We start from the raw sequence: 5028 nt of genomic DNA, 5'->3' as shown, positions 1-5028 counted from the left end.
CCATGGTTAATTAGTTGAATCACGATTTTTTTGTGTGCAAGGTAAATATATAACTGATATATAAATGATATAACTGCTCTCATTTTTAATGTGGGCATTTGCCACTGCTTCTAACAAATGCCCCTGTAGAACATACTGCAGCATGTCCTTTGTCAACTTTCAGCTTTAAAGAGTTATCATTTTCTAGCTGTAAATAAATGTAATTGACATAATGTTACATATCAAAGTCTGGATATAGCTTTACCAACTTGCTGTATGCTGTAAATACTGTAGCCTCCTAGCACAGCATAAATGTGAAGATATCATGAGTTGTTTTAACTTGACAGATAACTGTAACCACTTTATTAATATGGATGGACATGTTGTGAGTTGCCTCAGTTAGTCATGCAGTTGGAATATATCTTCTAGCGAATCCCTACTTACCTATTTATTAAACATCTTAGCTGTTTGATGCAGAAATATTCCTTGACATGTTGATAAGTGACCTATAAATCTGACAAAGGATGCAGTGCCATGTTTCTACTGCAACATTTGTGTGACAAACACATGGCAACTTTTATGTAACTTCTTTGATGGCTAAAATGTCTTAAATGGCGATTCAATTACATGGGTTTATGATTTGATTTACAATAGCAGGTGTGCATGCCCCCAGACCCCCTTAACCAGCTCAAGGTCCCCCCACCACAGCTTCCCAAAATCCTGTGGGACGTGTGTTACATAGGCTTGTTCTTGTCAACCTAGATCTGTGAAGTCATTTGAACTATCACACTGACTAAGGTATGGACAGCTTTATGGAAACAGCAGTAGCTGTTTATTATTTAATGCTTTTTTGTTGTTGTTCATTCCCATTGCTGTATTAAATAAACTGAAATTATTTGGCTAACAGTATCTAACTAGGTATGTCAAAGTGAAAGAGAATCTCCCCCCACCCAAACACAGTCCAGCCAACCCAAACCATGTGTCCCTCTCAACTTTCAAACCAAACCTACACCTTTGATTTGAACAAATATATGATGATATATGTGTTTCAGTGGACAAAATGAATAAAATGCTATAATGTCAGGTTGAAAAAGTGACAAAAATGCAAAAAACAAACACAACTGTTGTTTTTTATTTGAAAGGACCGGAAATAAAAAAGAAAAAAAACTATTGTGAAATTATTGACATTTAACCTGAACAATGTATATCAGCGGGAAAGTCCAAAAAGTCAAATATTAATATTTTTTATTTTTCATTCAAATTATGGATTCAAGTTGTTCAATGACCACAGTGAACTAAATGAAAGAAAATTACAAAAACACATAATATACAGTTGTCGTATGTCCAAAAAGCAACAAAAAAGGGTGGGAAATCATCATCAAGCACTCCTCATCAAGCACTGTGAAACAAATGAAGGAACATTCATTTGAAAATATAATTAAATATGCTTTTCAGTCAAAAATCAGCAAAACACACAAAACTATATGCCCTTTTTTTATTTTTTATTTTTTTATTTCTACTTTCGATAGATGGTGAATATCTATCTAACAACCAGGGTGAGATAAGTTCACTAATTGTAAAATGCAACTACTAAAAGCTGCAAATAGGTTTTAAGGTTTGGCTAGGGTTGGGGTACAAGTCTGAGCCGGTGGTACCTCCAGAACCTTTTTCTGACCTTGACTTCTCTGGACGCTGGCTTCGTGAAGGCATCTCGTCATAGATCCACAGCATGTGAGGCTGCAATCGATGACGCCTTATCTTACACATTTTCATTCTTTCTGTAGTTTCTAGGTACTCCTGGATGTAGAGGCATTTGGATTGTAGTGGCCCTTTTTGCACACACTGTGGGGCCCAAGCCTCCATTCACTGCCTATTGTTCAGTTCAGTTGAGTTCACTTTGATTTGTGTGGCACTTCTTACAGAAATGCTGACAGAAAAACAGGGATTAAGAAGAGAAACCATGAGTTTCATTACTGCACGTTTCCCTGTTATGAAATATAGCTGGTGCTGTTTTTAGGTGATTTTCCCAAGTGGTTTTAGTGGTTTTACTTTGCTGGTAGTCTTGCAATGGATATGCTTTCGAGGACGGTATCAGAGTACAAGTGCTTTTTATGGTAACTGCCATGTCCTGAAGCCCCTCCCAACTCCTACCACTTCTGTCACCATGGTCAGTGATGGGGTTTTTGAATCAAATGTTTGAATTAAAAAGAAATCCCAATGGGTGTTTATTTAGCTGCCAGCCACTATGGTTCTGATCTCGCACACCCATGGCGAGGATTGCATCCTGACACACTATGGGGTGCAGCACAGGGGAGTGGCTTAGTTGATGGGTAGCTCAAGTGTACTAGGCTGAAGGAAGGGCCAGGACTTCCCATTGTGTCCTCTAAATGGTCTACAAGCAGCTACACATTTTTAAAAGAGCAATAATGGCATAGCACAGCAAAGACCTAGCATATCCTCTATTTTCTATAGTTATGTCTTGACACTGATGATTATTATTTGTTGCTGCTATTGCTTGCTAGCAATATCTCTCTCAGTAGCTAGTGATATCTACGGTGGGCTCCAGAATTATGGCATCCTTGATAAATATCGATGAAAGTACTGTAAATGGACAAATAATACTGTCATTGACATACACTTTATTTTCCAAGATGTGTATTGTGCTTTATTCTGTATTGTGTTTTTTCCTATAATTTATGATAGGGTTACGGAACACGTTTGCTGGGATTTTTTTTTACCATTCCTTCATGCAGAACATTTCAGGATCATTGAAATTGGGTTTGTGCTTATGGACTGCCCGGAGATTGAGGTGGCTATTGCAGAACATGGATGTTGTTTTCATTTAACAGTTTTTGTGTGGATTTTGATATATGTTTGAAGCCATTGTCCTGCTGGAAAATCCACCAAATGCTGATATGACAGAGAAATAATTACAATACATATATCAGGCTTCCAGGCGGCACGGATGGTGCAGTGGGTAGCACACAGCACCCACACCTGGGTTCAAATCCCTGTTGGCCGGGGCTTCTCTGTGCGGAGTTTGCATGTTCTCCCCGTGTCTGTGTGGGTTTCCTCCGGGTACTCTGGTTTCCTCCCACAGTCCAAAGACATGCAGGTTAGGCTGATTGGAGAGTCTAAATTGCCTGTAGGTATGAGTGTGTGAGTGAATGGTGTGTGTGCCCTGCGATGGACTGGCGACCTGTCCAGGGTGTATTCCTGCCTTTCGCCCAATGTATGCTGGGATAGGCTCCAGCCCCCCTGCGACCCAGTTCAGGATAAGTGGGTTCAGATAATGGATGGATGGATGGATGGATGGATGGATATCAGGGTTCCAGCACTGCTGATTGGACCCAAAAAAAGTATCACTTACCTTTAAGTCAGAGTTTAATCAGGGGGGATATTGCTTGAACCCGGTCCTGTGTTGGCAGTTGGCACTTCAAAAATTAGACTGTCAGAGGATATACTCTAGTGATTCCTGTCTGATGGTGATTCTATTGGAGCAATATACTGCTTTCCTTGTAATACATATGAGGTCAGCAGTACTTATGTACCTCTTTTAAATCTACTTTACTAATGTTTGTGCATTTGTTTGACTTTTTGACAAGTTTGACTTTTTTCAGCATTTTTTCATAGTTTGATTTTAAAGTTTAGAACAAACCTACATGGGATATCTCTACCCCACCTCCAATCAGTTTTCAACCCCTACATCCCTGGTTGCTTCTTCCAGTCATGATGCCTTCTTGTACTGGCGCCCCCCACTGGTGGAACAAATTCCCACTGTGGCCAGGACAACTGAATCATCGATCATCTTCCAACACAGGACTTTATCTGGGTTCCCCTTCCATCCCCACCTCCTTGCACTTTCTGTACCAATTTAGGCTTTGGTATTTTTATTGTTAGGCTATATTTTTATGGTTTTATGTTTCCATTATTCAGAATGGTTGTGGTTGTAAGGGAAAGACATGGATGTGCACAGGATAACACACACAAAATTATCCTGGAATAATACCACCAACACAGAAATATATTCATTCCATGGTGCAAAGGCTCACTGGAAAGTATTTTTAGACAGTCATTAGAAACTTGAGAAATACCGGATGACTGGAAACAAGGTAATATAATACCAATACTGATCCAGGAAACTACAGGACTGTCAGTCTAACTTCCATCACATGTAAAATACTGGAATCTATCATTAGAGAGTAACTGGAATTATTTATTGAAAATAATAACCTTCTAAGAGAAAGCCAACAGGGAAGGTCATGTCTGACAAATCTTTTGGAGTTCTTTGAAGTAGCTACCAAATGTTTTGATGTTAGCAGGGCTTATGATATCGTATATTTAGATTTCCAAAAAGCATTTGATAAGATACCGCATGACAAACTCATTATCAAAATGAGGACAGTAGGAATTACAGGAGCCATCCGGGTTTGTAAATGGTTATGGGATAGAACACAAAGTGTTGTAGGGGGGACCTTAGCTGAGCTGGGTATTGTGGGAAGAGGAGTCCCACAGGGTTTGGTGCCTTGACAGAGGCATTGAAAGTACTTTACTTAAATTTGCAAATGATACAAAACTAGGAGGTTTAGCGAACAGTTTAGAATCTACGAAAGAAGATTTAAACCAAATGGCCGGAAACCTGGCCAATGAAATTCAATATAACTAAATGTAGTTCTACATGTGGGAAATAAAAACATAAGGTAGGATTACATTATGGGTGGTACATAACTGGAAAGTGCTCAAGTTGAAAAAGACTTGGGGATAATAGTTTGCTAGGATGCATAGCCAAGAGTATTGAGTATAAATCTGAGGAAGTTATACTCACCTTATATAATATATTTGTGAGACCACACTTGGAGTACTGTGTGCAGTTCTGGGGACTGCACAATAAGAAAGATATAGAGGCGCTGGAAAAGGTTCACAGAAGGGCAACCAGATTGATTCCATGTAAAAGATAAAAGTTATGAGGATAGACTGAGATTGAGAGATTAACATTTTAAAGATTAAGATTTGAAAATGAATGTGTGAAATGAGAAACACCAAGACATC

Source organism: Conger conger, chromosome 14 (assembly GCF_963514075.1).
Source record: "Conger conger chromosome 14, fConCon1.1, whole genome shotgun sequence".
Taxonomy (NCBI): domain Eukaryota; kingdom Metazoa; phylum Chordata; class Actinopteri; order Anguilliformes; family Congridae; genus Conger; species Conger conger.
The sequence above is the reverse complement of the archived record's forward strand: the minus strand, read 5'-3'. Positions refer to the sequence as shown.